Below are 13,310 nucleotides of genomic sequence, written 5' to 3'. Positions count from 1 at the left end.
AGCTTAGAAATAAAACATACTTCTACTGCCCATCAATTTTCAACAAGGGCACCAAGACAATATTCAACAGGGGAAACACAAGTCTTTTCTTTCTTTATTTTTTATTTTTATTTTATTTTTGGTACCAGGAATTGAACCCAGGAGCACTTAACCACTGAGCCAGATCCCCAGCCCTTTTTAAAAATTTATACATTTTATTTAGAGACAGGGTCTTGTTGAGTTGCTTAGAGCCTCACCAAGTTGCTGAGGCTGGCTTTGAACTTACAATCCTCCTGTCTCAGCCTCCCAAGCCCCCGGGATTACAGGCATGTGCCACTGTGCCTGCCTTCAAGTCTACATTTTAATAATTTCTTTTTTTTTTTTTTAAAGAGAGAGTGAGAGAGGAGAGAGAGAGAGAGAGAATTTTTAATATTTTATTTTTTAGTTCTCGGCGGACACAACATCTTTGTTGGTATGTGGTGCTGAGGATCAAACCTGGGCCGCACGCATGCCAGGCGAGCGCGCTACCGCTTGAGCCACATCTCCAGCCCCTTTAATAATTTCTAGTTAGATTTCTTCCTGCATATTTTTTAGATTATGGAGATTTATTTTTCTACATGATTTAAAATAAACTTCTAAATTAACTATACAATGTTTGGAAAATAAGATCTGAATTATATCATTTCCGAGCAATTTATCAGACTTATCTGTAATCTAATAGTTGGTCAATTTTTAAAGGATGTCCTATAGGTACTTTATATGCTTGGGAAGGGTGTACAGAATTCAATAATTGAGGGGGATGTGTGCGTGTGTGTGATCTTCTTAATCATATTATTCAAAGTTTTAGTCACCCTTAATTTTTTTTGGCCACTTGGCAAAATAAATAAATGTATTCATTTAAAAACTCTTTATTTTAGCTGGGCACAGTGGCACATGCCTGTAATCCCAGCAGCTTGGAAGGCTGAGGCAGGAGGATCACGAGTTCAAAGCCAGCCTCAGCAAAAGCAAGGCACTAAGCAACTTGGTGAGACCCTGTCTCTAGATAAAATACAACACAGGGCTGGGGATGTGGCTCAGTTGGTTGAGTGCCCCTGAGTCAATCCTGGTACCCTATCCCATCCCCCCCTCCAAAAAAAATATCCTCTTTATTTTATCAGCTTGGGTTAGAGAAGGGACACTATATTTTATTCCTATGTAATCAGTTCCTTTGATGCCGTTAACTTTTTAGGATTAAAACCACAGGATGAAGTACAGCCAGCCCTCCGTGGCCAGGGTTCCCACGTCCCCGGCTCCCACGGCTTTGGGGGAAACGTGTGTGTGCACGGGACACGTGGAGACCTCTCCCGCCATCACCCCTGAGCGACTCGGCGTGAGGCTGTTCACAGAGCACGCCTGCTGTGGGAAGGGTGGCAAGCCACGCAGGGGACGTGCAGACACCGCGACTCTAGAAGGGAGGGAGCATCCCCGGGTGGACTCCAGTGCCCTCGGGTTCTGGCACCCTCCCCAGGGACGTGAGGGACGACTGTCCCCATACATGAGGCCTCTGGCTCTTCCATTCTCAAACCAGGTGGCTGAGCTTTCAGCAGGCTTCCCCGGGCCTTGGCCTGGATGGGACCCTGAGGGCAGAGACGCTTGGCCTTTTCCAGCCGGCAGGGACCAAGTCTCGAACTGACCACACGGAAAGCTGAGAGAAGCCCCGGGGGACTGCAGGGCACTGGCCCCTCAGGCGGGTTCTCTGGGCATAAGGTCACGGATTTGTAAGTCGGTTCTTTTAAACATGCTCGAAAAAGAAAAACCCTCAGCCTAACAGGCACAGGATGAAATCTAAACAGAGACTCTGCCTCTTGTCTGCTCGGTGCCCCTGGGCGGCGGGAGAGGACAGGCGGGCTCCTGCAGGGGGACTGGCCAGCCTGCAGCCTTCAGACCTTTCAAGTCATCTTGTGGAGGATCTGCCACTCCAGGGGCCTGACCTCTGTCCTCCGCCACACGTCTGGGTGTCCCCAGGTTTCTCCTGCTGTCCCAGCTGGGCCTGTTCCCCCAGGTGACCTCGTCCCCTCTGCCCACGCTCGTGGGTCAGCTTTGCCACTTGCCGTCTGGCTGGTGTCGCCGGAGCGCTGCTTCACGGGGATTTTTACAAACTTGTTTTGGTCCCAGCTCCAGCCTCCGCCACAGTCCAATGGGAACGGGGCCTTTGATGAAGTTCCCCTCTTGAACCTGGAAAGTTGGCGCCCACAGGGGTTAGAAGTGAGTCGGAAAGTCTGCGCTGGGCTGGCAGCGTCACCCTCCTGAAGATGAGGCTCCCTCACAAGGTTGTTTATGGAACGCGGAGACAGAGCTGCGCTTGCTGGGCCCGAGTTGGACCCTGGCCACACGGGTGGGTGAGAGCTCATCACAGTCCCTCCCGCCGTCCTCCTGCGAGCCACACAGTCCAGGAGCAAGGCGCCCGCGGCCGGCTGACCCTGATTCCATCCTCACCCTTCACCTCCACCCAAAGTTCCTGGGATTGACCCTTTCCAGAAAGATCCAGTACTAAGACCCTCAGAGTGGACGGGCAGCTTGGAGAGAGCTGTCAGAGCAGGGAGGGTGGATTTCACCCACTCGGGCCCGAGCCGGCGTGGACGGAGGGAGACCAACTCCTGAGGGACCACGGGGAGCCAGAGGTGCCCAAGGAGGGGCTGACTGGAGCCCAGACCAGCCTCAGCTTGTCCCAACCCAGGCAGAGGCCAGAGGAGGCCCATAAGGGCCTGGAAACATTATTGTGGAGGGCAGGGGGCAGAGGAGACTCGTGTGCAGTGACGTGACCATCACAGGTGGCCTCACTTCACCAAAGGGCAGACTGTCAGAGGGCCACTTCCTGGACAGGGAGACAAAGTCAGAGGCAGGATTGTTCCCAGGCGTGGCCAGGGAAGCCGTGGGTGGGAAGCCTCTCCAAACCGAGTCACGGTCCCAGACCACGGACACCGGCAGGTCCCGGTCAGGCTCGGCCCAGGAGGCCTCTCCGGGGGCGTGGGTTCTGGGAACTTCGCCCCCTCCGCAGCAGCAGCTCCGGGAGCTTGTTTTCTGGGTGGTGGGGGTTAGGGTCGCGCTGGAGTCGCCTCCGAGCTGCCCTGGACTCTGTAGGCGAGGGGCGTGAAAGCAAGCCACCTACCTGCCCAGCCCAAAGGGACAGAGGGACGGCCAGTCCAGCCACCGCCACCAAAAGGAAGCAGCGCCTCCCGCTCAGGGAGAGGGTGGAAGGGCATCTGCCAAGCCCTCGATTCCTTGGGTCTTCAGGTCACAGGGAAATGTGACCCTTGTGCCCAGCAACCCCCAAGAGCCGGGGGGAGAGCTCTGTGTTCTCATGCGGGCTCCCTGTGGCGGGATCCCTGTGGCGGGATCCCTGTGGCGGGATCCCTGTGGCGGGCTCCCTGTGGCGGGGTCCCTGTTGGGGGTCCCTGTTGCTGCTCCCGTTGGTGTGGCCCTTGAATCTCAGCTTGGGCCTCGAATGGTGAAAATGGAACCTCACTGGGGTGTTTGGGAGGGAAGAGAGACCGACTTGCTTCTCAGCAGGGGTTTGCAGGACTCCTGGGACCACCTTCATAGATACCCTTTTGGCCCACGTCAGGGTCATGGCACCCACAGCAGCTGCAGCCCCAGGGCTTCCCAAGGACAGCAGCGCCTGGTGTTGGGTGGGGGCTCCCGACACCCCACAGGCCAAGGAATGGGCCCCTGGTCAGTGATCTGTAGAGGACAGGGCGCTCACCTGAGCTCCTTCCCACAGCGATCTCAAAACATCAGCCACAGGGTGGGTTAGGCCACCTGGTCTTCACGACTCAGGGCAGAGCTCAGAAGGTCTGCCCTCAGATCTCAAGGGACTACTGTGCGCTGGCCAAGGAGGGGCCGGGACCTGCTCACCAGCTGAACGCAGAGGAGGCTGCGGCCTCACAGAAGCGTGTCCTCAACACCCACATTCTCGAGATGGCTCCAGGTGATGACGTAGTCCCTGCCGGTGGGGGACTCACAGAAGGTGCTCCCTAGTGACATGATGCAGGTCCCTTTGGCCTCTCGTCAGTGGGATAAGATAGGAAAAGGTCACAAACCATCTCCAAAGCTTGGTGGCTCCCCCACCCGATGCTCTCCTCCAGCCGTGACCCAGGGATCCATCTCAGAGCTGTCCTAGATCCCTGCCCGCAGGGACTTGAGGGGGGTCCTCTGCCAGCCCCAGAGCCCCTGGAGCTGACTGCAGTGTGGTCAGAGAGATGGGGAAGGCCTTCCTAGAGCCACGGAAGGTGCTAACTGGGACGTATCAGGCTTCCTGAGACGTAACCCGACTGAGTTCTTACCAACCACCTTGAGTCCCACCTGTTGTCCAGAGAGAATTCTTAGGATAAAGGAGCCGAGTACGTGAAGACTGAGTGCATCTAGGTCACCTGGAGATGACGGTGCTCATTGTTGGGATAACAAGGAATCCTCTGGCTCTTCTGCCCCGGTGGCCAGTCCACCCCTGTTGGCAAAGGTGCTTCCCCTGCAGAGGCCCCCCCCCTGCTTCCCGGGCATTTTCTCGGGGAGCCAGCAGATCAGTTCACAGACTTCTCCAGCCAAGGGGGGACCTCCTGGCGGCAGCAGCAAGAGGCCCCTGGGCCTCACTTGGTGAAACCTGCCGCAGGAGAAATGGCAGGCGGTTTGGGACTCAGATCTGTGGCACGTTGGGCAGGACTCATCGGTGTCCAATAGCCACCCAGAGTGACCTCAAGATTACTTGAGTTGACAGTTTCCAAAACATAGGCCCTGGAGCAAAGCCTCTAATTTTATTTGAAAGAGACAACGGCTGCTAACCAGGTGGCTCCTGAATAGATGAGTCCGACCCATTGAGCTCAGTTGAAAAACAAGTTAAATGGGGTAAAAAAAAAAGTCTCTTTGAGAAAGAGAACAACGTGGGCTGTGTTGGGGCCATGAGCGGAACTTCTCCCAGCGGGAACGACGTTTTCATCAGAGAAAGAAGGAGGTTTCCAAGAAACAGGAAAATAGTCCTGATTCAAGTTCAGTAAATAATGAGGTGTCCGTTGGCAACCTGTGCCCCAGCCCAGCCCAGGGTGGGGGTGGGGGTGGGTGGGGGTGCACGGTGGGAGGCCACTCATGGGAGGAGGAAACTGGCCAGCAGACAGGAGGGACATCACTGTGGGGGACGGAGCGGAGATTTGTGAAGTGGGAGGGTCCCAAAGTCGCCCTCCTTGGTCAAGTTCAAATGAAGACAAAGTTCTCTGCATTCAGGGTCTGATTCTGGATACGGGGCGACATGAGTGCCCAAGACCGAGCAGAGAAAGACCTGAATGATGCTGGGGAGATCAGAGGTCAGGAAGCAAAGCTTTAAGCTGTGCAAAACAGAAACGAGAGCCCGAGTGCCCCCAATTCTGTCAATTCTAGTGCCCCGTGAATTATTGAGGGAGCCCTTCCCGGGCAACATGAAGTACTTAGTGGGACTCTTTTAAGCTCCTAATTATGTCAGAGTCCTTCTTGAGTCATGAGAAGACTTGGGACTTGGTTCTAAATCACAGCTCCAGATTTTAAAACAGTCAAGGCATTTGTGAACCCAAGAGTCCAAAACGGCAGGCTTCCCACGCACGCCTGGCCTCTATCACAGGACACGGAGCACAATGTCCAACACTTTCTTTCAAAAGTCTGTCCTTCCTGGTGGTCTTTAATTCTTTTTTGTTTTATTTTGTTACTGGGGATTGAACCCAGGGGTGCTTAACCCCTGAGACACATCCTCAGCCCTTTTTTTTTTTTTTTTTGAGACAGGTTCTCACTAAGTTACCTAGGGCCTCACTAAGTTGCTGAGGCTGGTCTCAAACTCACAATCCTCCTGCCTCGGCCTCTTCAGCCACTGGGATAACCAACATGAACCACCGCGCCAGCCTCTTTAATTCATTTTTATGATAAAGTTGCCCTTGATCATTGTAAAATCCACATACCCCAAAAAGAGCATCAAAGTGCCTGAATTTAAAAGGTTACTATCACCTTCCCACCCCAATGCCACTGCTCAAGGGTAGCCACGTTTACCGTCCAGCGAGCGCGGTTCCTGAGCACGTCTTTATGTGTAAACAGCGTCCATGAACACGTGCCTCCTTCCCCCAAGCTTCCTATCCAGAAGCAGAACCGGTGTTCAAGCTTGCTGTCTCTTGAGCTCCATGTGATAACATGTTCTTCAGAACCACAGTCTAAACCAGGAATGTTCCCGGGGGATGGAGTCAGAGCCACTTGCCACCTCTCTCCAGCCCCGTAGTTGAGCTGATCGTGGTTGGAGGACCCAGACCCAGAGCCAGCTGGACTCTTCCACTCCAGGTCACTGAGGACGTGTAGGACCCACGTGTAGGGCATAGGCTTAACCCCACCTCTGGGGGGAGCGCCCGGGGGTCCCAGGAGTGGTCATTTCAAACCATTCTAGGGTTTTGAAGATCTTTTAGGAAAACCTGAAAGGATCTATGGAAGAGAGATTTCATTTAAAACCAGTAGGACAAACAGGACTGTGTGGGAAAAGAAGTTTCCAGAACAAAGGAGCGTTCAATTCTGAATCCCCCAACACTTACAGGGGTCGGCTTCTCACACTGTGGTCCCTGGGCCATCTGCCACTCCAGAAGTCACCAAACAGAACCTCCTGGGGACAGTCACAAGCATTTCAAATGCCCCTGAGCTAGTGGTAGGCCACACTGACGTGGGAGACCGGGTGTTTCAGGCCGTCATGATGGGGTTGTCCTCCGAGAAGACTGGATTCCGGGTAAAGGTACCAGGGAGGGGGCTCACAGGCGATCAGGTCGTTAACATGGATTCATGCCTCTCTGTGGAGATGGCGTCACTCTTGAGAGTCAGTGGCTAGACGTCCAGGGTGTCCCTGACCCTCCGTCTCCTCCTCACACACTGAGAGGAAGCAGCACAGATCCTCGCCAGACGTGGACCCTGCCTCCCACTTCCCAGCCTCCAGAACAATGAGCCCAAACCTTCTTTTTTTCTAATGTTTTCTCAGGGCATCACAGTTATACATCATCGTGGGGCCCTTTCTGGCAGAATCACACGTGGAATATTCCTTTTAGGGTGCCAGTCTGCGTGATAAGACATGGAAGAAAGACGTGTGGAGTCTATTGCTGGTTCTGCCGTTAAAGGGCTTCAGTGAACCTTAGGAAGACATCCATCCCCCTTGACCTTCGTTTTACTGGGTGTTAAATAAGGCGTAGGTACTTGTTCTAGACAAGATGGAGGAGACTGAATTCACCTTCCTACACGAAACAACTTCAAATAAAAATATAGAGAGAGGAGCCAATGATTTTTGTGTCATTAAGCCACAGGCAATGGAGAGGGGCTCCCAGGGACAGGAAATGAGGGAAGACACCTTACAGTCGCCCCAGAGCACTGCAGGGAACAGGTTTCCAGGCTGCAGGCAGGGAAAGAAGTTCCGTGAAGATCTGTGACCCCCCAGGTGCCACTGCCCCTGGAACAGGGGGTCTGGGCAGGCAAAGATGGAGGGACGTTTGCAAGAAGTGGTACCAGAGAGGAGACAACCGCGCTAGAGCAGAGCACCCTGCGTCGGGCCCAAGACCCCTCACGTCTCCAGCATGGTATTAAGCAGTGCACCCAAGGTCAGGCAGAGGACCATGTGAAAAAATTAAGAACATTCCAGAAGCTTACACAGGGCCAGTAACAGTTTCTGTTGCATCGTCTAGATGGTTACCCTCGCCAATCACGGTGTATCAGGGAGAAGACCTCCGAAGAGTTCTGTCCCTGGGGTAAAATCAACCTTAAACAAAAATACTGCCCCAATCCCACTTTTATAAAGCTTATAATTAGCACCTAAAAAACTCAATTGTTTCCAAGTAACTTGTCACTTACCAAAGTGACATAACATTGTATCCCAAAAGCTCCTAATATTTTCAGGCATTCAAAAATATCCAGCACCCACAAGATAAAAGACACACAATATCTGGCATTTAATTTAAGAAACTATTTGGCATTCATAGAAGCAGAAAAATCTAACCCATTATGAGGAGAAAGAAAAACCAACCCGTCTAAACCAGTAATGCTCAAGTGAGGCTAATTCCCCACCACCTCTTACCTAGGGACATTAGTCAATTTCTGGAGCAATTTTTAATTATTGTGACGGAAATGCCCCTGGATCTAGTGGATGGAGGTCAGAAATTTGCAAAATATCTTATAATGCACAGAAAAAAAAATAGTCAGTCCGAAATGTTAGTATTTCCACTGTTTAAAAAATCTTATTCTAAACCAATTAAGAAATGATATAGATTATTAGTAAACAGAACCATTAACCATTATAACTTTAGCATACATGTTCAAGAAGCTAGAGAAGAAGTACACATGTAGAGATATAAAAGACCTAAAAAGGACACAAATTGCTGGGCATGGTAGCTCACACCTGAAATCCTAGTGGCTCAGGAGGCTGAGACAGGAGGATCAGGAGTTCACAGCCAGCCTCAGCAACTTGGCAAGGCCCTGTCTCAAAATAAAAAATAAAAAGGGTTGGGGATGTGGCTCAGTGGCTCAGCACCCATGGACTTAATCTCTAGTATTAAAAAAAAAAGACACAAATGCAACTTTTAGAGGTAAAAATTATCATGCATGAGTTGAAAAGTACACTCAATGGCATTATGGCAAATTAGACTTTGCAGATGGAAGTTAAATGGGATGAAAGCACAGCACTAGAAGCTATCCAAACTGGAACAAAGGAAAAAAACTGGGAAAGAAGTCACAAAATGTTAAGTGTGCTACAGAACAACATCAGTGTAATTGGAGTTTCAAAGTGGGAGGAGGGGAGACGGAAAAAATATAAAGGAAATAATGGTTGAATATTTTCAAAATATTGTGAAAACTCTAAGATGAAGTCTAAGAAGCACAAAAAATGTCAAGCACTGGAATCATGAGCAAAACATCAAAGAACATCATCGTCAAGTAGCTTAACACCAGGGATGATGACATGGCCTCTATTCTTTACCACTAACTCAGTCTCAGGTGTTGTGTTATAGTGATGATAAATGAACTAAGACAGATGAGAGGAGGGTCTCACAGCCTTGACCAGCCAAGGCATACGTGCAGAAATCCATGCAGAGGAAAAGAGGATTTCTGAAACTACAATATGTAGTTTTTGATGTTGTAAGGTCAGTCCCATCAGCCAACAAGTGGGGAGTATTCACTGAGAACCGAGTCTTTGCCAAGCATCCAGGGACCAAAGACAGTCATACCCCAACGTTGCATCATTAAGTGCTGAGTCATGTAACACAGACAAGCAAGTTCAAAGTGTAGTCCTAGGTGGAGGTGGGTCTAGGTTATGGGAATCCGCTAGGTTATGGGAAGCGGACGGTGGAGGTGGGTCTAGGTTATGGGAAGCGGACGGTGGAGGGCCTAGAGAAGTAGGCAGAAAGCTTATGCTTGATGATGTGGGAGGTTCCCATAGAACATTCTCAAGCAGATCCTCAGGAAGCGTGGAGCACAGCTCATCCTCTGGCTCATAGGCACACGTGTGCAAAAGCACAAGTTTTCCTTGGTGATCACTGAAGAAGCGGAGCTGGGGAAGGACATCTAGAATTTGGCTTTGGCCATGACAAATTGGAGGTGCCTCTTGGACATCTAAGTGGAGAGGTCAAGGAATGGTGGGCCCCGTCAGCCTAGGCAACAGAAAGGGTCAGGGTAGGAGGTCCCAGCGTTGGTGTGTGGATACAGTAAATGGAAGTGGGTCCAGGACCGTCTTAGGCCTGCTCCACTTCCCTGTTAGCATCAGGGAAGACCCTGAGAGCGTGTCCGTCCCTGACAGAATCCACCTGGACACAGCCCAACCCGTAGCCGAGCCCCGGGCCGCGGTGCTAACTCTCAGCTGTTCTTTTCACTTGGGCATCTCACCCAAATGTTCAACTCGGTGATGATAAAATGAAGTGTCAGAACTGGCAGGACGCTTCTGAGGCTGTGCTTAGAGAGAAATGGACAACTGGAACTTCTGACGTTAGGGCAGAGGAAGGGCCCGGAAAGCTACAACCTGAGCTGAATTCAGCCTCAAGAAGTCAGTAAACACAGCTGACCCCAAAGGAAGCCCAAGGGAGAAGGTGGTACCCGTAAAAGCCGCAGGTGGTGGGTTAGAAGAGAGGCAGGGAGAGGGCCGGCCAGGCTGGCTGGCTGAAGAGCTCTCTGTCCAACCCCGGCATCCAGAGCAGAGTCCCACGGTCAGCCTGGGACTGGGAAACGGTACTTAGTCCTGGTATCATACACAAATGGCATATTGTTTGTGTACACATGATTGGTTGGCTAGGGCTGCCATAGTGGAGGCCGCTGGGTGACTTCAACACAGAATTTATTTTTTCTTGGTCCTGGGGAAGCCCAAGATGAAGATGTGGATGGTTGGTTTCTTCTGAGGCTTCTGCTTCTGTGTGCGTCTCTAATTTCCGTTTTTTTTTTTTTGTTTGTTTGTTTGTTTGTTTGAGACAGGGTCTCCCTAAGCTGCTTAGGACTCATCACACAGCTGAGGCTAGCCTCAAACTTGTGATCCTCCTGCCTCAGCCTCCCTAATCACTGGGATTACAGGTGTGTGTCCCACCACTGGGCCCCTAATTTCATATTCTTATGAGGACATCAGTCGTATCAGACTGGGGCTCACCCTAATGACTTCGTTTTACCTTAATTTCTTCTCTAGAGATTCTTTTCTCCTTCAGTGCCATCCTGAGGCCCTGGAGGTCAAGACTTTGACACAGGGATTTGGGAGTTACAGCACTCAGCCCATGGTAGAGATCACACTACAAACCTTGGGCTGGAGATAGAGCTCAGTTGTGGAGTGCCTGCCTTGTAAGCACAAGGCCCCGAGTTCAATCCCCAGCACCACATACACACACACACACACACACACACACACACACACACACCCCTTGTAGACATAAAAAGGTCATGAAAGGTATAAACAGCTGGGCGTGGTAGTGCACACCTGTGATCCCAGATACTGCAGAGCCTGAGGCAGGAGGATTGTGAGTTCGAGACCAGCCTTGGCAACTTCATGAGGCCCTAAGCAATTTAGTGAGATCCCGTCTCAAAATCAAAAATAAAAAGGGCTGGGGATGTGGTTCGGTGATTAAGGCCCTGGGTTCAATGCCTGGTAGTTAATAAATAAATAAATAAACAAATTCAGGTGCCAAAAAAAATTAAAGGTGAAGTGGATGCTTTCTGTGGAAAACATGTATCAATGAACTAGCACAAAAAGAAATGGAAGATCTGAATAGTCTGGAACTATTAAAGAAACTGAATTCACGATTTTAAACTTTTTCCCAAAGAAAACTCCAGGTCTAGCTAACCCCCTGGTAAGTTCTTCTAAACTTTTAGTAAATACTGTGCCAACCCTACCCTGCTTCTCTTCTGTAATAGAAAAAGAGGGAGGAACACTCTGATTGGTTCCATAAATCTGTCACGTCCTTGAAATGAAAACCCAATGGATGATTTTTTTGTTTTGTTTTGTCTTCTGTGGTCCCTGAGCCGAGCCCAGGGCACTCTACCATTGAGCTACGTTCCCAACCCTCTTGTAAATTGTGAGGTAGGGTCTTGCTAAGTTCCCAGGCTGGCCTTCAACTTGAGATCCTCCTGCCTCAGCCTCCTGACTAGTTGGGATTCTGGGTGAGTGCCATTATGTCTGGCTTATTGGGTGTTTTTTAAAGAGAAGATGAGAGGGGCTGGGGATACAGCTCCGTGTTGAGAATTTGCCTTGCTTGTGCAGGGGAAGAGAGAAAGAAAGAGGAGAGACGGAGGGAGGGAGGGGGAAAGAAGGAAGAAAGAAAGAAAGAAAAAGAAAGTTACATAACTGCAGATGGATATCTGCAAGATACTATCAGGTCAATAATAAATAGGAAGGGGCTGGGGTAGTAGCTCAGTGCTCGACAGGCATGCGTAAGGCGCTGGGTTCGATCCTCAGTACCACATAAAAATAAAATAAAGATATTGTGTCCATCTACAACTAAAAAAAATATGAAAAAAAGAAAAGTATATTACAGCTAAATGATATTTTTCTAGAATGCAATGTTAGCTTAACATTTGAAAATTAATCAGGGTTGGGGTTGTAGCTCAGGGCAGAGCACTTGCCCTGCACATATGAGCACTGGTTCCATCCTGAGTGCCACATAAAAATGAATAAATAAAAATACAGGTATTGTGTCCATCTACAACTAAAAAAAAAATTTAAAAAGAAAATCAGTTAATGCAATTTACTATAATAGCAGGAAAAAAAGAAGAAACTCTCATGAGCATATCAATGAATTTCTTTTGAAGCCTTTGATTAAATTTAATACCCATTCACGAGAAAACTTCTTTTTGAATATTTAATTCTGCCTATCCAATAGCATGGGAGACCTTTCCATCTTCTAAGATCTCCTTCAATTTCTTTCTTTAGTGTTCTATAGTTTTCATTGTACACTTTTAGAAAAACGTCTTTCACCTCTTTTGTTAGATTGATTCACAAGGTTTTTTTTTTGGGGGGGGTTGAGGCTATTGTGAATGGTGTGGTTTGCCTAATTTCTCTTGTAGTGGATTCATCGCTCATGTGTAGAAATGCATTTGATTTATGGGTATTGATTTTATATCCTGCTACTTTGCTGAATTCAGTTATTCTATAAATTTTCTGGTGGAATTTTTTGGATCTTCTAAATATAGAATCATGACATCAGCAAATAGTGATAGTTCAAGTTCTTCTTTTCCTATGTGTATCTCTTTGATTTCTTTCATCTGTCTGATTGCTAGGATTTCAAGGACTATATTGAATAGAAGTGGTGAAAGAGGGCAGCCCTGTCTTGTTCCAATTTTTAGAGGGAATGCTTTCAGTTTTTCTCCATTTAGAATGCTGTTGGTCTGGGCTTAGCATATGTAGCTTTTACAATGCTGAGAGTGTTCCATGATCCCTAGTTTATCTAGTGTTTTGAACACAAAGAGGAGCTATATTTTGTCAAATGCTTTCTTTTGCATCTATTGAGAGAATCATATGGTTCTTGTCTTTAAGTCTATTGATGTGATGTAATACATTTATTGATTTCCATACGTTGAACCAACCCTGCATCCCTGGGATGAACCCCACTTGATCGTGGTGCACTATCTTTTTAATATGTTTTTTGTATGCAATTTGCCAGAATTTTATTGAGAATCTTTGCATCTATGTTCATCCGGGACATTGGTCTGAAGTTTTCTTTCCTTGATGTGTCTTTGCCTGGTTTTGGTATCAGGGTGATACTAGCCTGGAAGAATGAGTTTGGAAGGGTCCCTCCTTTTCTATTTCATGGAATAATTTGAGGACGATTGATATTAGTTCTTCTTTGAAGGTCTCATAGAAC

This window comes from Spermophilus citellus, assembly GCF_964194105.1.
Source record: "Spermophilus citellus genome assembly, chromosome: 9".
In the NCBI taxonomy this organism is placed as follows: Eukaryota; Metazoa; Chordata; class Mammalia; order Rodentia; family Sciuridae; genus Spermophilus; species Spermophilus citellus.
This window is presented reverse-complemented; position numbering follows the sequence as displayed.